General features: G+C 56.4%; 1 pseudogene; it reads right to left on the bottom strand.

The window, feature by feature from the left end:
* The window catches only part of LOC140192739 (FACT complex subunit SSRP1-like), a 35,907-nt pseudogene that overhangs the window by 9,208 nt on the left and 758 nt on the right, over positions 1-25,941 (bottom strand).

Here is a 25,941-nt window from a genome sequence, read left to right on the forward strand (position 1 = left end):
GAAATACCCAATGCAGAAGACCCCACTCTCTCCTCTCCCTCTAACACGTCTCCCACTGCGTTGCCTCCAGCCCGCCCCGGAGAAACTCACTCCTCGTCAACCTCCTCGTCCTCCTCTCCGGGATTGAAGGACTCGTCTGGAAGAGAGAGGACGCGAATCGTGAGTGCCGGGGCAGCGGGAGAGGGCGGGGCGTCACGGGAGCGGCCCGCCGGGGCAGGGGGGAGCGTGGGGAGAGTTCGACGTCTCTGGGCCCGCACTGGGACGGAGTGGGGGGTGGGAAATCCCACTGGCTCACGGACGCGGCGTGGACTCGGAGAGCTCGTTTCCGTCGGAGACGGACACGAGGAGACAAAGTGAATCGGGGCACGATTGCCACACTGTTCCTCTGGGTTCGTCGGCCACGTGGAGAGGGGGGAGCCTGCCACACGGGCGCCAGGCCGCGCTCCGCGTCGAAATGCCCTGGGTTGGGTATCGCACCAACAGCTGGGACGCAACTCCCACAGTCGGGCCCGGCGGCCGGAGGCCTCGTCACTGAGGTGGAGGGAGGGACGCACGGTGGTGCCTGAAATGCAGGAGGGCGTGTCAGAGTCACCGAGAGAGGGGAGAAGGGACAACCTCTGGGGTCTTCCACGCCGACGGCCGCCTTCCCTGGGCAGCAGGAGGGGCAGACGGAGTCCGCGGAGGAGGGGCTGCTTCCCACGGCATTTCGAGCCGCCCCTGCGACCTCCCGGGGTTGGACGCTTTCGGATGGGATGCCCTGTGCGGTGTATCGCCCGCAGAACGCGGGGAGGGTGGACAGGGAGACGCCAGCTCTCTTCGGCCTCGGACGTAGGTGCTGCCAGTCTTCCCGGGCCGGAGCCCGCGAGGTGGGACTCGCACGCGCAGTGTCCAGGCTCGGGGGGCCATCGAGGGGGGATGGGACGCGGGAATTCCGTCAGGCCCGGCGGCCGGGGCGGGAGACGCTCACCCGATTCGTCGCCAGAGTCGCTGTCGTTTGCCGTTTCCTCCCGGATCCGGCCCTCCGCCTTCACCTGCTCCAGGTAGGCGTCGTGTTGGTCGTCGTCAGAGTCGGCGTACTCGTCGTAGGTCTGCTTGATGCTCTGAGGGAGAGGAGAGAAGGGGGGCAGCCATTAGCGAGGGGAGTGGGGCAGGGGCGGGCGGTGAAACTGTGGCCACAGGCGGAGTCACCCGGGAGGGTTAAAGCGGACGCGAACGGGGTCTCCATCAGTCAAAGGTTACAGGTAGAAGACAGGAGACTGAGGCTGAAGGGGCAATAAATCAGACCGAATGGCCTAACTCAGCTCCCACTGCCGCAGGGCGCAGTAGCCCAGCAGTCAATGCAACGTCTTACAGTGCCAGTTAGCGAGCTGCGAGGAACAGACCGGTCCTAGACTCCCCCACCACAGGAAACATCCTCTCCACATCCACTCTATCTGTGTCCTCTGGTCCTAGACTCCCCCACCACAGGAAACATCCTCTCCACATCCACTCTATCTGTGTCCTCTGGTCCCAGACTCCCCCACTACAGGAAACATCCTCTCCACATCCACTCTATCTGTGTCCTCTGGTCCGAGACTCCCCCACTACAGGAAACATCCTCTCCACATCCACTCTGTCTGTGTCCTCTGGTCCTAGACTCCCCCACTACAGGAAACATCCTCTCCCCATCCACTCTATCTGTGTCCTCTGGTCCTAGATGCCCCGCACTATAGGAAACATCCTCTCCCCATCCACTCTATCTGTGTCCTCTGGTCCTAGACTCCCCCACTATAGGAAACATCCTCTCCACATCCACTCTATCTGTGTCCTCTGGTCCGAGACTCCCCCACTACAGGAAACATCCTCTCCACATCCACTCTGTGTCCTCTGGTCCTAGACTCCCCCACTATAGGAAACATCCTCTCCAAATCCACTCTATCTGTGTCCTCTGGTCCTAGACTCCCCCACCATAGGAAACATCCTCTCCACATCCACTCTGTCTGTGTCCTCTGGTCCTAGACTCCCCTACTACAGGAAACATCCTCTCCACATCCACTCTATCAAGGCCTTTCACCAAATCCATGGGTTTCAATGAGGTCTCCCCTCATTCTTCTGAATTGCTGTGAGTACAGGCCCAGAGCCATCAAACCCTCTTCACGTGACAAGCTGTTTAAATCCGGAATCATTTTCGTGAACCTCCTCCGAACTCTCTCCAGTGTCAGCACATCCTTTCTAAGATAAAGGGCCCAAAACTGCCCACAGTACTCCAAGTGAGGCCTCACCAGAGCCTTATAAAGCCCCAGCGTTACACTCTTGCTTTAATATTCTTCTTCAAACTAAGTTCTCCCATGTGCCACAGAGGTTCCTGGTGATGACTGAGTGTCGGTTCGATCAGGTTCCCCGTGGCAGGCTCATTCAGAACCCATGGGGGGTTCCCTGGATCCAGGGAAACTGTGCTGTGTGGATTCGGACTTGGCTTGCCCGCAGAACGCAGAGGGTGGCCGGACACCAAACGTGTTCTGCCCCGAGGTCCGCGACCGGCGGTGTGCCGGGAGCCCAGCTCTCTGCGGTTTTTACGAGCGACTTAGATGAGGAAGTGGGGGGGGGGGGTTAGTGAGTCTGCAGACGGCAGGAGGGTCGGTGGAGTTGTGGAGGGTGTGGAGGGTTGTCGTGGGTGACCGCGGGACGCTGACAGGACGTAGAGCCGGGCTGAGAGGTGGCAGATGCAGTTCAGCCCGGAAAGGTCGGACTTGACGGCAGAGTACAGGGTCAATGGCAGAATATTTAGCAGTTTGGACGAACAGAGAGATCTCGGGGTCCACGTCCTCACATCCCACAAAGTTGATAGGGTGGTGAAGAAGGCGTTTGATGTGTTGGCCTTCATTAGTCGGGGGATTGAGTTCAACAGCTGTGAGGTAACGTTACAGATCTATAAAACCCTGGTCAGACCCACACTTGGAGTATCGTGTTCACTTCTGGTCCCCTCATTATAGGAAGGATGTGGAAGCTTTAGAGAGGGTGCAGAGGAGATTGACCGGGACGCTGCCTGGATTAGGGCTGGTGCAGAGGAGATTCACCAGGGGGAGGGGGGAGGGGGGAGGGGGAGGGGAGGGAGGAGGGGGGAGGAGTGAGGGGGGAGGAGGGGGGGAGGAGTGAGGGGAGACGCGCACCCAGTTCCCTCCACTCACCTCCTTCATGCCTCGGTTTTTAATGTTCAACTTTTTGGCGTTGACAAAGTCAAACAGCTTTCCGTACTCCTCCTGGGGGGGGGGGGGGGGTAGAGGTTACCAACATCACCAATTGCTGAGTGAGCCCCACCCCAGGGGGAGAACTGTCTCCACCCTGTCCCATCGCTCCCCTGCACTCCTTCTCTTTACCCGGTGGTATAGAAGAGTTTCTGAACCCACCCCACCCTCAGTCTGACCTCTCCACCCCCCCCCTGACCCACTCTCCTTTCCCAGTCCCCCCCACTCCTCTCTGTCCGTCTCCCGTACCTCCCGGTCTCCCCCCCTCCCATCTACCCACTCTCGCCCTCCATCCCCCGACTTCTCAATGCCAGACCCCTATCCCCCCCTCCCCCTTGCCCGTCCTTCTCCCACACCGCCCCCCCCCGTCACGTTCCTGTCTCCCACCCCCCCCACCCCGGTCACATCCTTGTTTCCCCCCCCTCCCTCCGGTCACCCTCCCCGTCTCCCACCCCCACCCCTCAGCCACGGTCACATCCCCGTCCCACCACCCTCCCCCTGGTCACATCCCCGTCTCCCACGCCCCACCCCAGTCACATCCCTGTCTCCCACGCCCCCACCCAGTCACATCCCCGTCTCCCACGCCCCCACCCAGTCACATCCCCTTCTCCCACGCCCCACCCAGTCACATCCCTGTCTCCCCCCTCCCCCCCGGTCACCTCCCCGTCTCCCCACGCCCCACCCCCCGCCACCTCCCCATCTCCCACCCCCACCCGGCCACCTCCCCGTTTCCCAACCTCCGGCCACGTCCCCATCTCTCCCCCCACCCCCCCCGCCCCCAAGCCAGGTCCCGTCTCCCCCCCACCCCCCGGCCACGTCCCCGTCTCCCCCCCCCGCCCCCCTCACCTCTCGATGCTGCTGAAGGTATACAAGCCGCCTTGCTTGGTCTCGATCTCGAAGTCAAAGGAGCGGGTGGTGGTGGTGCCGCCGGGGCAAAGTTGACGTGGGAGATCTCGTCGAAGCGGATGTGGACGGGCGGCTTGTGCACGTAGATAAACCCGCGCTCCAGCGGGTAGAGCAGCCCGGAGCTGGCCTTGTACGAGCAGCTGATGCAGTGAGCCCCCGAGTTCCTGCCGGGGGGTGGGGGGGACAGAGAGAGGGAGTCAGAGGGACGGCCGGGGAGGGCAGGGCAAACGAGCTCACCCCGGGAGCTGAGCTCAGCTCCGACGGTCGTTGTCTTCCAGGGTCGAATTCGGCACGTTGCTGGGTCGTCACAGCTCACAACAGGCGGAACCCGTCAGCCAGTCCGTTCCTCGATGGCCTGCTGGCTGCAATCCATTGCAGCCGCCTCTGTGGACAAGCTCTCCATTACGTCCCCCCTCCCCCCCGCCACCACCCCAGGGCAGCCGTGATATTGTCCCTGACTGCCCCAGCATAGAAAATCTACAGCCCATTACAGGCCCAATGGCCCACTGTGTCGTGCCGACCACATCACCTACTCTGGAGATTGCCTACAATTTCCCTAGCCTTTCGAACCTCCATGAACCTCTCCAAGGTCTCTGAAAAGACCCTGTCGTATCCCCCTCCACCACTGTCGCCGGGGTGAGAGAGACTGAATTGTTTAAACAGAGAGCGGTGAGGACACAGACTCACTGCCGGGGTGAGAGAGACTGAATTGTTTAAAACAGAGAGCGGTGAGGACACAGACTCACTGCCGGGGTGACGGAGACTGAATTGTTTAAAACAGAGAGCGGTGAGGACACAGACTGACTGCCGGGGTGAGAGACACTGAATTGTTTAAAACAGAGAGCGGTGAGGACACAGACTCACTGCTGGGTGTGAGAGAGACTGAATTGTTTAAAACAGAGAGCGGTGAGGACACAGACTGACTGCCGGGGTGACGGAGACTGAATTGTTTAAAACAGAGAGCGGTGAGGACACAGACTCACTGCCGGGGTGACGGAGACTGAATTGTTTAAAACAGAGAGCAGTGAGGACACAGACTCACTGCCGGGGTGACGGAGACTGAATTGTTTAAAACAGAGAGCAGTGAGGACACAGACTCACTGCCGGGGTGAGAGAGACTGAATTGTTTAAAACAGAGAGCAGTGAGGACACAGACTGACTGCCGGGGTGAGAGAGACTGAATTGTTTAAAACAGAGAGCGGTGAGGACACAGACTCACTGCCGGGGTGACGGAGACTGAATTGTTTAAAACAGAGAGCGGTGAGGACACAGACTGACTGCCGGGGTGACGGAGACTGAATTGTTTAAAACAGAGAGCGGTGAGGACACAGACTCACTGCCGGGGTGAGGGAGACTGAATTGTTTAAAACAGAGAGCGGTGAGGACACAGACTGACTGCCGGGGTGAGAGAGACTGAATTGTTTAAAACAGAGAGCGGTGAGGACACAGACTCACTGCCGGGGTGAGAGAAGCTGAATTGTTTAAAACAGAGAGGGGTGAGGACACAGACTCACTGCCGGGGTGACGGAGACTGAATTGTTTAAAAAAGAGAGCGGTGAGGACACAGACTTACTGCCGGGGTGACGGAGACTGAATTGTTTAAAACAGAGAGCGGTGAGGACACAGACTCACTGCCGGGGTGAGAGAGACTGAATTGTTTAAAACAGAGAGCGGTGAGGACACCGACTCACTGCCGGGGTGAGAGAGACTGAATTGTTTAAAACAGAGAGCGGTGAGGACACAGACTCACTGCCGGGGTGAGAGAGGCTGAATTGTTTAAAACAGAGAGGGGTGAGGACACAGACTCACTGCCGGGGTGACGGAGACCGAATTGTTTAAAAAAGAGAGCGGTGAGGACACAGACTTACTGCCGGGGTGACGGAGACTGAATTGTTTAAAACAGAGAGCGGTGAGGACACAGACTCACTGCTGGGGTGACGGAGACTGAATTGTTTAAAACAGAGAGCGGTGAGGACACAGACTCACTGCCGGGGTGAGAGAGACTGAATTGTTTAAAACAGAGAGCGGTGAGGACACAGACTGACTGCCGGGGTGAGAGACACTGAATTGTTTAAAACAGAGAGCGGTGAGGACACAGACTCACTGCCGGGGTGACGGAGACTGAATTGTTTAAAAAAGAGAGCGGTGAGGACACAGACTCACTGCCGGGGTGACGGAGACTGAATTGTTTAAAACAGAGAGCGGTGAGGACACAGACTCACTGCCGGGGTGACGGAGACTGAATTGTTTAAAACAGAGAGCGGTGAGGACACAGACTCACTGCCGGGGTGAGAGAGACTGAATTGTTTAAAACAGAGAGCAGTGAGGACACAGACTCACTGCCGGGGTGAGAGAGACTGAATTGTTTAAAACAGAGAGCGGTGAGGACACAGACTCACTGCCGGGGTGACGGAGACTGAATTGTTTAAAACAGAGAGCGGTGAGGACACAGACTCACTGCCGGGGTGACGGAGACTGAATTGTTTAAAACAGAGAGCGGTGAGGACACAGACTCACTGCTGGGGTGAGAGAGACTGAATTGTTTAAAACAGAGAGCGGTGAGGACACAGACTCACTGCCGGGGTGACGGAGACTGAATTGTTTAAAACAGAGAGCGGTGAGGACACAGACTGACTGCCGGGGTGACGGAGACTGAATTGTTTAAAACAGAGAGCGGTGAGGACACAGACTCACTGCTGGGGTGACGGAGACTGAATTGTTTAAAACAGAGAGCGGTGAGGACACAGACTCACTGCCGGGGTGAGAGAGACTGAGTTGTTTAAAACAGAGAGCGGTGAGGACACAGACTCACTGCCGGGGTGACGAAGACTGAATTGTTTAAAACAGAGAGCGGTGAGGACACAGACTGACTGCCGGGGTGACGGAGACTGAATTGTTTAAAACAGAGAGCGGTGAGGACACAGACTCACTGCTGGGGTGAGAGAGACTGAATTGTTTAAAACAGAGAGCGGTGAGGACACAGACTCACTGCCGGGGTGAGAGAGAGTGAATTGTTTAAAACAGAGAGCGGTGAGGACACAGACTGACTGCCGGGGTGAGAGAGACTGAATTGTTTAAAACAGAGAGCGGTGAGGACACAGACTCACTGCCGGGGTGAGAGAGACTGAATTGTTTAAAACAGAGAGCGGTGAGGACACAGACTCACTGCCGGGGTGAGAGAGACTGAATTGTTTAAAACAGAGAGCGGTGAGGACACCGACTCACTGCCGGGGTGAGAGAGACTGAATTGTTTAAAACAGAGAGCGGTGAGGACACAGACTCACTGCCGGGGTGACGGAGACTGAATTGTTTAAAACAGAGAGCGGTGAGGACACAGACTCACTGCCGGGGTGACGGAGACTGAATTGTTTAAAACAGAGAGCGGTGAGGACACAGACTCACTGCTGGGGTGAGAGAGACTGAATTGTTTAAAACAGAGAGCAGTGAGGACACAGACTCACTGCTGGGGTGAGAGAGACTGAATTGTTTAAAACAGAGAGCGGTGAGGACACAGACTCACTGCCGGGGTGACGAAGACCGAATTGTTTGAAACAGAGAGCGGTGAGGACACAGACTCACTGCCGGGGTGACGGAGACTGAATTGTTTGAAACAGAGAGCGGTGAGGACACAGACTCACTGCCGGGGTGAGAGAGACTGAATTGTTTAAAACAGAGAGCGGTGAGGACACAGACTCACTGCCGGGGTGACGGAGACTGAATTGTTTAAAACAGAGAGCGGTGAGGACACAGACTGACTGCCGGGGTGAGAGAGACTGAATTGTTTAAAACAGAGAGCGGTGAGGACACAGACTCACTGCCGGGGTGAGAGAGACTGAATTGTTTAAAACAGAGAGCGGTGAGGACACAGACTCACTGCCGGGGTGACAGAGACTGAATTGTTTAAAACAGAGAGCGGTGAGGACACAGACTCACTGCCGGGGTGATATCTGCCCCTCACATCAGCCACAGAGCGCGGACTACGGTGGTTGTGTCGGCCTGCGGCCGATCCCTCGCGGGCGTCCACCCTCCACTCCCCCACCGCGCCGACCGGGCACCCCGTCACTCACCCCACGAAGTTCCCGGGGACGGTGATCTTGCGGCTGACCAGCGACTTCATTATGCGACTCACCACCTCGTACAGGGGTCCCGCCATATCCCGGCTCAGCTTCCCGTCGAACTTCTTCGCCACCTCCTCTCTGGGAAAGGAAGTGGGGCCGTGAGGGGTCCCGAAACAAAGCCCCCTCCCCAGCCATCCCACACCACAGAAACAGGCCCCCCCCCGGGTCAACTTTACAGTCGACAGTGGGCAGCTCAGCCAGTCCTTTCAGCTCGCGTGTTCTCCATGTCTAAACCTTTCCTACCTGTGTCCCTGTCCGAGTGTCGTCAATGTACCTGCCTCGACCACTCCCTCTGGCAACTCGTTCCACAGACAGACCACCCTCCAAGTGGACAAAATTGCCTTCAGATCTCCTACTGAATCTCACTCTGCACTCTTTCCAGTTTAATGGCATCTTGCGTAATCTCCCCTACTACCGTAAACCGAGTTCCCTCCATCCCTCAACACTCCCCAGCTTTCACGGTGCGTGTCCTACCCTCGTACGCCGAGGTCCCCCTGTCCCTTTACGCTCCCCACCGTTCACGCTGTGTTACAGCCATCACCCACAGTCCCTCTCGCCCACACTCACTCGCTCATGTTCAACGTCAGGCTCAGCTCATCATCCTTGGAGAAAAGCAGAATCAGGAAGTGATACCGGGTCTGTCCTTGTTTGATTGGAGGATCCAGACTGATCTGTAATGCAAGATAGCCAATTGGATCGCAGGATGGCAGTGTGTGTTGGGACGGTGCGGAGGGAGATTCGCTCTGTGTCTGACCCCGGGAGTGTGTGATGGGACGGTGCGGAGGGAGATTCGCTCTGTGTCTGACCCCGGGAGTGTGTGATGGGACGGTGCGGAGGGAGATTCGCTCTGTGTTTGACCCCGGGAGTGTGTGATGGGACGGTGCGGAGGGAGATTCACTCTGTGTCTGACCCCGGGAGTGTGTGATGGGACGGTGCGGAGGGAGATTCACTGTGTGTCTGACCCCGGGAGTGTGTGATGGGACGGTGTAGAGGGAGCTTCACTCTGTGTCTGACCCCGGGAGTGTGTGATGGGACGGTGCGGGGGGAGATTCGCTCTGTGTCTGACCCCGGGAGTGTGTGATGGGACGGTGCGGAGGGAGATTCACTCTGTGTCTGACCCCGGGAGTGTGTGACGGGACGGTGCGGAGGGAGATTCACTCTGTGTCTGACCCCGGGAGTGTGTGATGGGACGGTGTGGAGGGAGATTCGCTCTGTGTCTGACCCCGGGAGTGTGTGACGGGACGGTGCGGGGGGAGATTCACTCTGTGTCTGACCCCTTTTTTTTTTTTTTTTTTTACAAAATTCTTTATTACAAATGTCGGTGCCATACAATATTTACAAACCCAGTGAATAACACATTTACTACACTACAAACAGACAATACATGTTAAACCAATATATTGCCATCCTCGTCAATGATGGCATTTACACCCCGCGGAGCCCAACGGTCCCGGAACATCTCGACGGTCGCCGTGGACTGTGCGTATTCCTTTTCAATGTTCACCCGGGCTCGAACATACCCCCTAAACATAGCCAGGCAGTCCGCCCGGGGAGAACCTCCTGCCACCCTTTTCCAGGAGCCACGGATGGCAATTTTCGCCAGCCCCAGGAGCAAGTTGACAAGGACATCCTCATCCCTCTGTGCCCCCCTCCTTACTGGATGACCATATATGAATAGGGTGGGACTGAAATGCAACCAGAAGGCGAGAAGCAGCCCACGCAAATACGCGAAAAGGGGCTGCAGCCTCACACACTCCACGTACATATGGTACACGGTCTCCTCCAGCCCGCAGAAGTGACACGCGGCTGGGAGATCCGTGTACAAACTAAAGAACTTATTGCAGGGCACCGCTTTATGCAGCACCCTCCAGCCGAGATCCCCAAGGTGCATGGGAAGGACTCCCTTGTAGAGGGACTTCCACTGGGGACCCCCCTCACCTCCAGGTGGAAAGACCGACCGCCATGGCGTGTCGGGACGGTGGACAAATGCTAGGAAGTGGAGGGTGTGGAGCAGCAGCCCATAAAGGTACCTCCTGCCTGCATCCCTGAATGGGATTGTGGGTGTTGATGAAAGACGGCTCAAGTTGTGTGGATTCGTCTCTCGGGTAAGGCTGCGGGGCCTGGGCCCGACGAGCAGCTCAGCCCGAGTCGTTCCACACACCTGAGCCGCACTGACATCCGTTGAGACAGGGCAAGGGTCGGCCAGGACCCCGCCCTCTGCCAGAGGAGGGGATTCCCGGCCTGAGGCAACCATGTTCCAGACTCTCAGTAGGTCCTGATAGAAGCCGGGCAGCCTCTGCAAAGCAGCACGGCTGACGCCCGCCGGTGGTAGCTGCATATCTTCGGCAAGACAGCAGCCCCTCCGGAGGAAGAAAGTCGCCAACACGTGCCACCTGGGAGGGTGCTCGGCGTACAGGAATCTCTGCAGCGTCCTGAGGCGGAGAGCCGCCAGTCGTGTGCGTACACACACCAGCGACTGTCCGCCCTCTCCTTCTGGGAGACTCAGAACCGCTGCAGAGACCCAGTGCTTCCTGTTTCCCCAGAAGAAGTCCACTAGCTTCCTCTGCATTCTTGCGACAAAAGGGGCAGGGGGGGCCAAGGTGACCATCCGGTACCACAACATGGAGGCCACCAGCTGGTTTATGACCACCACCCTGCCTCGATAGGAAAGCACCCTGAGAAGGCCTGACCAGCGCCCTAGCCGGGCCATGACCTTTGTCTCCAGGTCCTGCCAGTTCGCCAGCCAGGTCTCCCCAGAAGGACTCAGGTAGACTCCCAGATAGAGAAGACGTCTGGTGCTCCACTCAAAAGCTCTCATCTCCTCCGGCAGGGAGTCCACCTGCCACTGGCCTACTAAGAGTCCGGAACATTTCGCCCAGTTGATCCTGGCGGAGGATGCCGCCGAGAAAACATCTTGGCACTCGCGCATCCTCCGCAGGTCACAGGGGTCTGTCATCATGAGGAGTACGTCATCGGCGTAGGCCGAGAGGACGACCCCCATGTCCGGTTCGCGCAGAACCAGACCTGTCAGCCTTCGCCGAAGAAGGCCGAGGAATGGCTCGACACAGATCGCATACAGTTGACCGGACATGGGGCACCCTTGACGCACTCCTCTTCGGAAGTGGATAGGTCCTGTCAATGATCCATTAATTTTAACTAGGCACTCTGCGGCAGAGTACAGGAGCCGAACTCGGGCCACAAAGTGTGGTCCGAGCCCAAAAGCCTGCAGGGTGCCCACCAGGAAACTGTGGTCCACCCGGTCAAAAGCCTTCTCCTGGTCAAGAGAAAGAAACGCTGCCGGGGTCCCAGTCTCCTGGAGTAGGTGGATCAGGTCCCGTACTAGGTGGACATTGTCCTGGATGGAGCGGCCCGGGACTGTATAAGATTGGTCAGGATGGACCACCTGTCCAATTACCGAACCCAGACGGTTGGCCATTGCCCGGGCGAAGATCTTGTAGTCCACGCACAAGAGGGAGACCGGCCGCCAGTTCTTTAGCAGGCGGAGGTCTCCCTTCTTGAGCAGTAGGACCACAACAGCTCTCCGCCATGAGAGGGGCATTTCTCCAGTGGCTAGGCTCTCCCCTAGGACAAGGCTGTAATCATCCCCCAGGACATCCCAAAAAGCCTGATAAAACTCAACACTCAGTCCATCCAAACCAGGGGACTTGCCCCTCCGGAGTTGCCGAAGGGCAGTGGACAGCTCCTCCCGAGTCAGGGGGGCATCCAGACGCACTGCGTCCTCTGGGCTGACCTTCGGCAAATCCTCCCAGACCTCATTACACGCCTCCGCATTTGACGGATCAGGTGAGAATAAGGACCGATAGAATGAACGGACCTCGTTGTTAATTCCATCAGGGTCCGTGATGGAGGAGCCATCGGCAGCCAGCAGCTCCACTAGCTGCTTTTGAACTCCCCGCCACCTTTCCAACGAGTAGAAGAAGGGTGAGCCACGGTCCAAATCCTGCAGCATTTGGATCCGTGACCTCACGTACGCACCTCGGGACTGTTGAAGCTGCAGGTTCCTTAGTGCGTCCTTCTTCTCCTGGTATTCCTGCCACAGCTGTTGGTCTCCAGCGGTCGGACCGAGGCGGGACTCCAGGTCAAGCAACGCTCTCTCAAGCCGCTCAACCTCAGAGCTCCGCCTCTTTGTCGACCCCCTAGTGTACTCCCGACATAAAAACCGGATGTGGGCTTTGCCCACATCCCACCATAGCCGTAGGGAGCAGAAATCTCTTCGCCTCTCCTTCCAGGAGACCCAGAAAGCTCGGAACGAATCCCGGAATCGGCTGTCCTCCAGCAGCCGGTTGTTAAAATGCCAGTACCCGGATCCCACCCGAGGGTGTAGTGGAATAAATTCCATCCACACAAGGTGATGATCCGAGCACGACACCGGCCGCATGGAGGACGCCGACACGCGGGAGACGTAGGCCCGAGAGATGTAAATGCGGTCTATCCTGGAACCTCCTTCTCTAGACCTTCTCGAGAAGGCGCTAGAGTTGGGGTGAAGATTCCGCCAGCTGTCCACCAAGTCAAAGGAGCCGACTAGCTCCTTTAACTTTTTTGCCGATGCTGGGTCGCGTTGGAGGCCCGAACGGTCCTCCGCCTCGAGGGTACAATTGAAATCTCCCCCGAGGATGACGCAATCCCCAGGATCGATGGAGCTCAGCAGGGTGGACAGCTGGCAGAATAGGCACGTCTGCATCACACCGCGCCTGGGAGCATACACATTGATAAAATGCAATGGTACGCCATCCAGGCGCACAACCAGGTGGAGCAGACGGCCGGGCACAACGTCCTGGACTCTTTCAATTACTGGCTGGAAGGTCGGGGCCAACAGGATCGCCACCCCGCTAGAAATGGAGCTGAGGTGACTCATGTAGACCCCGCCCCGCCACTCCAGGAGCCAAGCAGACTCGTCCCCAGGGATGGTATGGGTTTCCTGCAGGAAACTCACCGTATACCGCCCATCCCTGAGGGCTGAGAGATTGTTATGCCTGCGAAGAGGACCCCTGCTGCCGTTTACGTTGAGACTGGCTATGGTAAGCTTCATGGCGGGAGCACACTAGGTCTCAGCAGCTGTGCCCATTTCGGTGAGAGCGGAGGCGCCCTCCACCACACTGTCCGGAAAGAAAGCAAGGTTACTTTTTGCCTTCCGGGCTCGAGCGGTACCAGCGACACCCTGTGACCCACCATCCCCCGTAGGAGCGAGGCTGCTTCTCCCTCTAAAGTCCCTTACTAGGTCATCTAGGAAGGATTTTAGTTGCCGTCTGTCGTTCCCCGCCACCGCATTCCTCTTTCCCTTTCCCTTTCGTCCGAGGATGACTCGCAGGGACCTCACCAGCCTCGGCATGCTGGGCCAGCGTAGCGAGGCTAGTTGAGGCCGGTGCTTGGCACCCTCAGAGGTAAGAATAAAATGCTTAATTTCCTCTACAGGTATCAATGGGGACTTCTCAGGAGGGGTGAGGATGTCCATTATTTCACTATCGAAAGAGTCCCCCTCCAACCCGTCACTGCAGACAGAATCCCCATCGGCCTCCCCGCATGTTCCAAAAGATGGCTGCGCTTGTGACCCATACCGCGCAGCGGGCACCTCGCTCTTACCTGCCCGCTCCACCGTCGCATCAGCCCCATCCACATTTGCGACAGTGGAGGGACAATCCCCAGGGACTCCCTGCAAGTCATTAATTGCTGGGGTCGACGTGCACAGAAAAACGCCCTCCCCAGGGGGCAGGCATAGAGGGGAACCCGGCACCTTTGGTCCAAGGGATTCACAAGCAGCCTGGTGCTGAGAATGAGAGCGCTTTGTCTCGTCTCCTCTTACATTATTCGGTACACTGGCCTCCAGAGAGGCGCTGACTTGTAGGTCCTGGGTGGAGGCCTCCAGGGCTGCCTCATTGGTGCAAACAGGGCTATCACAAGCTATTTGCACAACCACACCATCTTCCCCAGGACTGGTGGCTACATCTGGGGACTCAGGTTTAGAACCAACCCCTACCCGGATTCCCACCCCTTCCTGGGACTCCTCCGCATCTACATCCCCTGCCCTCTTGCGGGAACGTTCCCTTCTCCTCTTCACACCGGAGGAGCACACAGGTGCAGGCTTCACCGATGGGGCGGCGCTCTCTGTTTCCATCGCCCCGTCTGCTAGCGCACCTCCCCGAGCCCCACGCTCCACTTCAGGCGAAATGGGCGTGAGCTCTGCAGCCTCAAAGGCCCGCTTCTTACTGTGTTTGGATTTCCCCTTTGCCTTCTTACTCCGCACAGACTCCACCCCGTCCCCCACCCGAACCACAGGGAGAGGAGCAGGGACCGACCCAACCGTAGGAGTAGAGGTAGGGGTAGGGGCAGGGGCAGGGTGAGGGGCTGGGGCAGGATTACGGGCGGGGGCAGGGTCAGATGCAGGCGCAGATGCACGTGCAGGAGTAGGATCAGGGGCAGAGGTAGCTGGGGCACTGGTGCCCGAAATGGGCTCCCTCGGGTTCCGGCCGGCAGGACAGTCCCTCCGAAAGTGCCCCACCCCCCTGCACGCATGGCACCGCGGGCGCTCGGAGCTCCAGTACACCTGATAATCCACTCCCTCATGCCGGACAGTAAACCGGCCCTCAACATCGTCCTCCCTTTCCAGCTGCATGAATACCTGACGCCGGAAAGAGATTACGGTGCGGAGGGTGCGTCTCTTAAATTTGTGTCGGATGGCAGTGATCTCCGACCTTACTTGCCCTAAACGGGCCAGTGGAGGTAGCAAGTCCTCATTTGGAATGAAAGGCTTAACATGCCCAAGCACGATACGTTGCGTGGGGGCCGTCACCAGCTCCATAGGTAAAAAGATGTTGTCTACCGTGACTCCCCTGCTTAGGGCCCGGTGCACTAGCTCTTCATTCACCAGATAAAACACCGCCTTTCCAAACTCCTTCTCGGTGGCCAGAATACCACCTTTCCCAACAAGGTCCTCCATTGCCTCCGTACACTTTTCTAGTGTCATTCCAGGGCGCAAAATACATTGCACCCCACGTTCCACCTTCACCGACCGAAAAAGGGCGTTGTCCGAGGCCGGGGAGGCAGCCGCCCTTGCGTAACTCCCCGAAGGCCCGCGACTCCCCGGAGACCGGTCCGGCATGCTGGCGCTCTTTCCAGTCCGAGAATCCTTCAGCGGTGCCGGTTAGAAGTCCTGGAACGAGTCGAATAACTGGCCGGGAAAGTTTGCAATCGACAGTTCTCGCTGGCTCGACGCCAGGAAAGGCTCCGTCGGACTTGCAGAGACCCAGGCCGGGAGAGGCCGAAACGTCCTTCCAGATGCTTCGGCACCAACACCGGACGAAAATCAGGAAAAACAATGGAGGAGGAACGTTGCCCCGCTGTCAATGGGGGGGAACGACGGCGTTTGCCTCCGGTTTTGGAGCGAACCGGCTTCCTGGCGAGTTGCCAGCGGCCGCAGCTGGGAGCTACGCAGTTAGCAGCCGCCAACAAACCCAGCCCAAACCGGCAGTAAAACTGCACACCCAGTTTCTTCACCAGCGCCGTCACTCACTCGGTTGTTCAAGAGACTTTTAGAGCCACCTCCAAAGTATTCCACGAACTTTATCCAGTAGTTTTGCCTCGATTTCTCCCAGCTCAGTCAGCACAGCTCCTCTCTGTGTCTGACCCCGGGAGTGTGTGACGGGACGGTGCAGAGGGAGATTCAGTCTGTGTCTGACCCCGGGAGTGTGTGTTGGGACGATGCGGAGGGAGCCTCACTCTGTCTGACCCCAGACTCACCACAAAGAACATCTGCCTCTGGTCCTTGTGTGGGAGCAGGAAGAGGCGAAGGACGGTCGTGTAGGGGATCTTGTAGTCGAAGGTCTTTCCGTGAAGGTGCAGGAAGGTGGGATAGATTCGGATGTCGTACCGGCCACGAGGGGTCAGGCACTGGAGCTCCCGGAAGATGCAGAGGGCGTCTCCCGTCGCCTGGATGATGTCGGCCTGTGACAGGACGTTCTGGGAGAAGGCCTGTGGGAGGAGAAGGCCAAGAGTGACACAGGAGGAGGGGGTGGGGTGAGTGAGAGGATCTCACCTTCCCTCCGCTGCAGAGGTCCAGTTCTCTGTGTCTCCCTCACTCACTACACAGACACTTTGTCCCAAGCGTATCCCAGCAACAGTAAATTCCCATCTAAGCCTGTCCCATATCCCCCTCTATGTCTAAACCTTCCCTGTCCGTGTCCCTGTCCGAGTGTTGTTAATGTACCTGCCTCGACTACTTCCTCTGGCAGCTTGTTCCATAGACGAACTACCATCTGGGTGAAAAAGTTTCCTCTTGGTCCCCTATCAAATCTCTTTCTCCGTCTCCTGTGCCCTCTGGTTCCTGATTCCCTGACCCTGGGGGAAAAAGTCTGTGCACATTCACCCTATCTGTGCCCCTCGTGGTTTTACACACCTCTGTAAGGTCACCCCTGCACTCCAGGGAATAAAGTCCCAACCCGCCCGAACTCTCTCCGTAACTCAGTCCCTCGAGTCCCGGCGACATCCTCCTAAATCTCCCTCTGCACTCTTCCCAGCTCGACGGCATCTTTCCCACAGCAGGACGACCAAAACCGAACACAGTACTCCAAGTGCGGCCTCACCGACGTCTTGTACAACTGTGACGTGACCTCCCGCCTCCTGTACTCGGTGCCCTGACCGACGAAGGCCGGCGTGACAAACGTCTTCTTCACCGGCCTGTCTACCTGTGACCCCACTTTCAGAGAACTGTGTCCCCATACCCCTGGGTCCGTCTGTTCTACAACACTCCCCAGGGTCCCTGTCTACCTGTGACCCCACTTTCAGAGAACTGTGTCCCCGTACCCCTGGGTCCGTCTGTTCTACAACACTCCCCAGGGTCCCTGTCTACCTGTGACCCCACTTTCAGAGAACTGTGTCCCCGTACCCCGAGGACTACAACACTCCCCAGGGTCCCTGTCTACCTGTGACCCCACTTACTGAGAACTGTGTCCCTGTACCCCAAGGTCCCTCTGTTCTACAACACTCCCCGGGGTCCCTGTCTACCTGTGACCCCACTTTCAGAGAACTGTGTCCCCGTACCCCGAGGACTACAACACTCCCCAGGGTCCCTGTCTACCTGTGGCTCCACTTTCAGAGAACTGTGTCCCTGTACCCCGAGATCTCTCTGTTCTACAACACTCCCCGGGGTCCCTGTCTACCTGTGAACCCACTTTCAGAGAACTGTGTCCCCATACCCCGAGGACTACAACACTCCCCAGGGTCCCTGTCTACCTGTGACTCCACTTTCAGAGAACTGTGTCCCCGTACCCCGAGGTCTCTCTGTTCTACAACACTCCCCAGGGTCCCTGTCTACCTGTGACTCCACTTTCAGAGAACTGTGTCCCTGTACCCCGAGGTCTCTCTGTTCTACAACACTCCCCAGGGTCCCTGTCTACCTGTGACTCCACTTTCAGAGAACTGTGTCCCTGTACCCCGAGGTCTCTCTGTTCTACAACACTCGCCAGGGTCCGTCTACCTGTGACTCCACTTTCAGAGAACTGTGTCCCTGTACCCCGAGGTCTCTCTGTTCTACAACACTCCCCAGGGTCCCTGTCTACTTGTGGACCCCACTTGCAGAGAACTGTGTCCCCATACCCCGAGTACTACAACACTCCCCAGGGTCCCTGTCTACCTGTGACTCCACTTTCAGAGAACTGTGTCCCTGTACCCCGAGGTCTCTCTGTTCTACAACACTCCCCAGGGTCCCTGTCTACCTGTGACTCCACTTTCAGAAAACTGTGTCCCTGTACCCCGAGATCCCTCTGTTCTACAACACTCCCCAGGGTCCCTGTCTACCTGTGACACCACTTTCAGAGAACTGTGTCCCTGTACCTCGAGGTCTCTCTGTTCTACAACACTCGCCAGGGTCCCTGTCTGCCTGTGACTCCACTTTCAGAGAACTGTGTCCCTGTACCCCTGGGTCCCTCTGTCCTACAACACTCCCCAGGGTCCCTGTCTACCTGTGACTCCCACCGTTCACTGTGAAATCGGATCTGCCTTTGCAGAACTTGTGTGAATTAAACTGCATTTGCCACTTGTCGGCCCAGCTGAGTACAATTCCTCTGTTGTTCCTAATCTCCTGCCCCCTCACTCAGCTCTGCAACTCTCACCCTCATTCCCACCCGCCCCCCCCTTACCTCCCTCGCACGCTCTGTCCCCCGCAGACCGCCCGCCCCGCCTCACCTCGACGGGGTCCACGCCGTCCTCCTGCGAGGGGGGGACGTAGAAGCGGACCTCCATGAGGGAGACCTGCGCATCGTCGCTCTGGTGGAATTCCAGGGTCACCTCGTTCTTGCCCGTGGTGCACTGCGAGACGTTGGTCAGGGGGATCTCGAAGGCGGTCTGGTCGCCGATGTCGAACGACAGCAGCTGCCCTGCGGAGGTGGTGGGCGGGGGGGGGGGGGAAGAGTCAGATACCGGAAACGGCAGAGCCCCCCCCCCAGTTCCACCCCTTCACGCACCACACACACACATCTGTCTCCTCCCCATCACCCCCCACCCTCTCCCGACCCCGTCCCCTGTCCCCGGCCTTACCGCTGAAGCGCGCAGTCCCCCAGTTCACCCCTTCACACACATGTCCTTCTCCTGCAGTTCCAGCTGGTAATTGCTCCGGAAAAACTCTGCCATCCGGTCAAAATCCTGCGGCGGGAGACGACCATGAGACACAGGAACTTAACTCAGCCGTTCGGCCCATTTAGCTCACTGCAAGATCCCACAGTGGCTCATTCACTGTCCCTCTCAACCCCATCCTCCTGCCTGCCCCCCCCCATAACCTTTGACACCAATGCTCCCGCTAATTTTTAGTCAGTGTGCGCAAAAATCTTATGCCGTGCAATTTTTTTTCCTGCGAGAAATGTATGTGCGCACTGAATGCACATGTGGGACAGTTTACGTAGGTTTACAAAATACTTGACATAAACTGCGCAGAACAACAACAAAATAACACATTTAAGTCACACACACAAAAAAGTTGCTGGTGAACGCAGCAGGCCAGGCAGCATCTCTAGGAAGAGGTACAGTCGACGTTTCGGGCCGAGACCCTTCGTCAGGACTAACTGAAAGAAGAGCTAGTAAGAGATTTGAAAGTAGGAGGGAGAGGGGGAGATCCGAAATGATAGGAGAAGACAGGAGGGGGACGGGATAGAGCCAAGAGCAGGAAAGTTGATCGGCAAAAGGGATATGGGGCTGGAGAAGGGAGAGGATCATGAGACGGGAGGGCCTAGGGAGAAAGAAAAGGGGAGGGAGGGGAAGCCCAGAGGATGGGCAAGAAGTTATAGTGAGAGGGACAGAGGGAGAAAAAAAAGGGGAAAGAAAAAAAACACAATAATAATACATAAATAAATAAGGGTTGGGGTACGAAGAGGCATTAGTGGAAGTTAGAGAAGTCAATGTTCATGCCATCAGGTTGGAGATATTTATTTATTTATTTATTTTAATTTTTATCATATTTCAGTCACTCAGTTATCTTCTCTCTCTCCTGTCTTTGGCATTTACCCGTTCTTTGTAAACTCCATCTCAACTAATAGAACGTCCATCGTATTGATAGCTTTTGATTCTCATTAACATATCCAAATAACATTCACCGAAACGGTTTCTCAGCTTGTTTTTCAGTTGATTCATCAGGCTAAAACCTCGCTCACAGTCTGCACGAGACGCCAAGAAAGGTTCCCCCAATCTCCATCAACTGTGCGAGGTCGCCAAACTGTTCATTTTGAAGTACAAATGCCACCATTTGAGCAAAGTTTGAAATCGGTTTGGATTTAATTTTTTCTTGCACGGAAAAGTTGAAATCATTAAACTAACTATTACAATATTTGAAAATCATTATAAGGCATTAACTCAGTGGTCAAAGAACACTGAGGCTGTCTACAAGAAGGGTCAGAGCCGTCTCTATTTCCTGAGGAGACTGAGGTCCTTTAACATCTGCCGGATGATGCTGAGGATGTTCTACGAGTCTGTGGTGGCCAGTGCGATCATGTTTGCTGTTGTGTGCTGGGGCAGCAGGCTGAGGGTAGCAGACACCAACAGAATCAACAAACTCATTCATAAGGCCAGTGATGTTGTGGGGATGGACCTGGACTCTCTGACGGTGGTGTCTGAAAAGAGGGTGCTGTCCAAGTTGCATGTCATCTTGGACAATGTCTCCCGTCCACTACATAATGTACTGGGTGGGCACAGGAGTACATTCAGCCAGAGACTCATTCCACCGAGATGCAGCACAGAGCGTCAGAGGAAGTCATTCCTGCCTGTGGCCATCAAACTTTACAACTCCTCCCTTGGAGGGTCAGACACCCTGAGCCAATAGGCTGGTCCTGGACTTATTTCCTGGCATAATTTACGTATTTACATATTACTATTTAACTATTTATGGTTTTATTACTATTTATTATTTATGGAGCAACTGTAACGAAAACCAATTTCCCCCGGGATCTAAAAAGTATGACTATGACTTAACTTGTTTATCGTCAAATGTGAAGTCACAATCTGTAATTGCAGAGAAATCAAAAAGCTGACCATTCTTGTACCTCAACTTTGAAGTCCTCTGAGTTTGATAGTTTTCGCTGTCATTCATCTGCACTCAACCGTAATATGTGCAGCACTCCTGTAACGGGTAATGATGGGTTCTGTTGCCTGAGCTTTTGCACGCCGTCCAAATGCGATTTACTTGCCAAATGACGCTTCAAAAAGTCAAGTTTCCAAATATCATCCCACTTCTTTCCGCTAGCAAATTCTCCAGCAACTTTCGCATCACGACAATACAAACAGATAACACAGAACATAGAATAGTACAGCCCAGTACAGGCCCTTCGGCCCACAATGTTCTGCCGACCCTCAAACCCTGCCTCCCATATAAGCCCCCACCTTCGATTCCTCCATATACCTGTCTATTAGTCTCTTAAACTTCACTAGTGTATCTGCCTCCACCACTGACTCAGGCAGTGTATTCCACGTACCAACCACTCTCTGAGTAAAAAACCTTCCTCTAATATCCCCCTTGAACTTCCCACCCCTTACCTTAAAGCCATGTCCTCTTGTATTGAGCAGTGGTGCCCTGGGGAAGAGGCGCTGGCTGTCCACTCTATCTATTCCTCTTATTATCTTGTAAACCTCTATCATGTCTCCTCTCATCCTCCTTCTCTCCAGAGTAAAGCCCTAGCTCCCTTCATCTCTGATCATAATCCATACTCTCTAAACCAGGCAGCATCCTGGTAAATCTCCTCTGCACCCTTTCCAATGCTTCCACATCCTTCCTATAGTGAGGCGACCAGAACTGGACACAGTACTCCAAGTGTGGCCTAACCAGAGTTTTATAGAGCTGCATCATTACCTCGTGACTCTTAAACTCTGTCCCTCGACTTATGAAAGCTAACACCCCATAAGCTTTCTTAACTACCCTATCCACCTGTGAGGCAACTTTCAGGGATCTGTGGACATGTACCCCGAGATCCCTCTGCTCCTCCACACTACCAAGTATCCTGATTCCGAATCATACGTAAATATTTCTCGCAGCTGAACGTTCGTGACCTCATGAGCTTTCCGTGTAACAGCTTCTACCATTTTGTTAAGCCATTCAAATTTAAACAAATTTGCAGTTCCTTTGCCCTTCACATCTTTTAAATTCCACATAGTGAATCAACATTTTTTCTAGTAAAAACTCAGTAAGCTATCTACAGGATTTGAAATGAACCTTTGTAAACTGTACGATATGAACACTGTCCGCCAAACGTGGCCGCTGCCGTGATGCAGCTGTACAAACCGGAACAGGATAGGTGAGGTGACATAAATTAGTGACGTGCAGTGGGGTATTTGAAAAACCGACTAACTAGTTAACAGAAACAGTTAGCTAAAAGATTTTCAATAAGTATAATTATTAACGACGACATTATTTTAGGTAACTGACCTCCTGCGCACACATTGGTTTACTTTGTGCGCTGGGTAAAAAATGTGCGTGCGCACAGTTTAGAGGGAACGTTTGACACCCTAATTGAGAATCTATCATCAACCTCGTCCCTTCTACCCGATGCCTCGTCCCCCACAGCCACCTGTCGCAACGAATTCCACAGATTCACCACCATCTGGCTATAGAAATAACTTACTATCGGACGTCCTCTCTATTCTGAGGCTGTGTCCTCTGGTCCTAGACTCCCCCACCATAGGAAACATCTTCTCCACATCCACTCTATCTGTGTCCTCTGGTCCCTGACTCCCCCACTACAGGAAACATCCTCTCCACATCCACTCTATCTGTGTCCTCTGGTCCTAGACTCCCCCACCATAGGAAACATCCTCTCCACATCCACTCTATCTGTGTCCTCTGGTCCCTGACTCCCCCACTACAGGAAACATCCTCTCCACATCCACTCTATCTGTGTCCTCTGGTCCGAGACTCCCCCACTATAGGAAACATCCTCCCCACATCCACTCTATCTGTGTCCTCTGGTCCTAGACTCCCCCACCATAGGAAACATCCTCTCCACATCCACTCTATCTGTGTCCTCTGGTCCGAGACTCCCCCACTACAGGAAACATCCTCTCCACATCCACTCTATCTGTGTCCTCTGGTCCTAGACTCCCCCACTAACATCCTCTCCACACCCACCCTATCTGTGTCCTCTGGTCCTAGACTCCCCCACTACAGGAAACATCCTCTCCACATCCACTCTATCTGTGTCCTCTGGTCCTAGACTCCCCCACGATAGAAAACATCCTCTCCACATCCACTCTATCTGTGTCCTCTGGTCCTAGGCTCCCCCACTACAGGAAACATCCTCTCCACATCCACTCTATCTGTGTCCTCTGGTCCTAGACTCCCCCACTACAGGAAACATCCTCTCCACATCCACTCTATCTGTGTCCTCTGGTCCTAGACTCCCCCACTGTAGGAAACATCCCCTCCACATCCACTCTATCTGTGTCCTCTGGTCCTAGACTCCCCCACTACAGGAAACATCCTCTCCACATCCACTCTATCTGTGTCCTCTGGTCCTAGACCCCCCCACTACAGGAAACATTCTCTCCACATCCACTCTATCTGTGTCCTCTGATCCTAGACTCCCCCACTATAGGAAACATCCTCTCCACATCCACCCTATCTGTGTCCTCTGGTCCTGGACTCCCCCACTACAGGAAACATCCTCTCCACATCCACTCTATCTGTGTCCTCTGGTCCTAGACTCCCCCACTACAGGAAACATCCTCTCCACATCCACTCTATCTGTGTCCTCTGGTCCTAGACCCCCCCACTACAGGAAACATCCTCTCCACATCCACTCTATCTGTGTCCTCTGGCCCTAGACTCCCCCACTACAGGAAACATCCTCTCCACATCCACTCTATCTGTGTCCTCTGGTCCTGGACTCCCCCACTACAGGAAACGTCCTCTCCACATCCATTCTATATAATCCTTTCAATAGGCAATGGGTTTGACTGAGTGGCCCCCCCAGGCCTCTCCCCACACACAATTCATCATCGTCATTATGTGCCGTGTCATATGACATAAGTGATCACGATCTTTCCATGATTGTGACTGTTCTTGGCACATTTTTCTACAGAAGTGATTTGCCGTTGCCTCCCTCTGGGCAGTTACTTTTTTTTTTACAAGACGGGTGACCCCAGCCATTGTCAATACTCTTTGGAGATTGTTCGCCTGGGGTCAGAGGTCGCCCAACCCGGACTTGTGATCTGCGCCGGCCGCTCATACGACCGTCCACCACCTGCTCCCACGGCTTCTGGTGACCCTGATCGGGCGGCTAAACAGGAGCCACACCTCGCCCGCGGGTGGCCTGCCGGCTTGCGGAGGGAGGATGCGCCTCACACCTCCTTTGGTAGGGACGCATCTCCACTCCGAAATCCGTCTTTCGTCGATAAGGGGGCCCAAAATTGCTCGCGATACTGCAAGTGCGGTCTGGCTTAGAAAGGCTCTGCCCTCCCCGTACTCGTCCCGCATCCCACAGCGCCCGTGGCGGCCTCCCCTCCCCTTGCTCACCGACTCGCGGAAGCCATCGTATTTGTAGAGGCCTCCGCTGTGCAGCTGGAGTTTCAGGCCATACCCGCGGGCCACCCTCCTCCAGACCCCGTCGCGGACCTCGGACGCGGGGACGCTGTCCACCTTCCCCGTCTTGCTGTTCTTGAAGACTATGTTCTGGCGGCTGAGACGCAGACGTCCGTCCACCTGAATCGCAGCCAGTGGGGCGGGGGGGACGACCGGGACGCAAAGAAACCGTCGCAGCAAGAGAGAGAGAGACAGAGAGAGAAACACATCAGAAAACTGACTGCACAGATTCACATCCTGTCCCCAGACACACTCGAAAACAAACACACACCACCTCACCATGGTGCCACCATTAAGGACCCCCATCACCCAGGCCATGCCCTCTTCTCACAGCTAATATCAGGGAGAAGGCTCAGGAGCCTGAATACACACACACACACACTCAACGATTCAGGCATGGCTTCTTCCCCTCCGCCAGGTTTCTGAACGGCGTTTCTACGATGAACACCACCTCCCAGAAACACAGACTCACTCACACACGGATCTGTAACACTGACGACACACTGTCAGAGTGACCCAGACACCCTCCTCACAGTGACAGGGGTCACACACACTGAACAGTCCCTGTCTCTCACACACACACACAAATCTATAACACTGACACCCCTCCTCACGGTGAGAGGGGTCTTTCCAACACACACAGACTGAGCGGCCCCGGGGCGAGCTGAACCCAGCCGGGCCGCACCAGGGGAACCCAGACACCGACCCACTCCCCCCAGACACAGACTGAGTGATGAGGGAGACCCAGACACAGACTGACGGCCCTGGGGCGAGCTGAACCCGGCCATGGAGACCCAGACACCCCCCCCCAGACACAGACGGACAGACGGCCCCGGGGGGGGGACCCAGACACAGACAGACGGCCCCGGGGGGGACCCAGACACAGACAGACGGCCCCGGGGGGGACCCAGACGGACAGCCCTGGGGGGACCCAGACACAGACGGACGGACCCGGACACGGACAGACGGACGGACCCGGGGGGACCCGGACACAGACGGACGGACCCGGGGGACCCGGACACAGACAGACGGCCCCGGGGGGACCCAGACGGACGGCCCTGGGGGGACCCAGACACAGACAGACGGCCCCGGGGGGGGACCCAGACACAGACAGACGGCCCCGGGGGGACCCAGACACAGACGGACGGACGGACCCGGACAGACGGACGGACCCAGGGGACCCGGACACAGACGGACGGACCCGGGGGACCCGGACACAGACAGACGGCCCCGGGGGGGACCCAGACACAGACAGACGGCCCCGGGGGGACCCAGACAGACGGCCCTGGGGGGACCCAGACACAGACGGACGGACCCGGACACGGACAGACGGACGGACCCAGGGGACCCGGACACAGACGGACGGACCCGGGGGACCCGGACACAGACGGACGGACCCGGGGGACCCAGACACAGACAGACGGCCCCGGGGGGACCCAGATGGACGGCCCTGGGGGGACCCAGACACAGACGGACGGACCCGGGGGACCCGGACACAGACGGACGGACCCGAGGGACCCGGACACAGACGGACGGACCCGGGGGGGACCCGGACGGACGGACCCGGGGGGGACCCGGACGGACGGACCCGGGGGGGACCCGGACGGACGGACACGGACAGACGGAC

Source organism: Mobula birostris, unplaced genomic scaffold (assembly GCF_030028105.1).
Source record: "Mobula birostris isolate sMobBir1 unplaced genomic scaffold, sMobBir1.hap1 scaffold_2407, whole genome shotgun sequence".
In the NCBI taxonomy this organism is placed as follows: Eukaryota; Metazoa; Chordata; class Chondrichthyes; order Myliobatiformes; family Myliobatidae; genus Mobula; species Mobula birostris.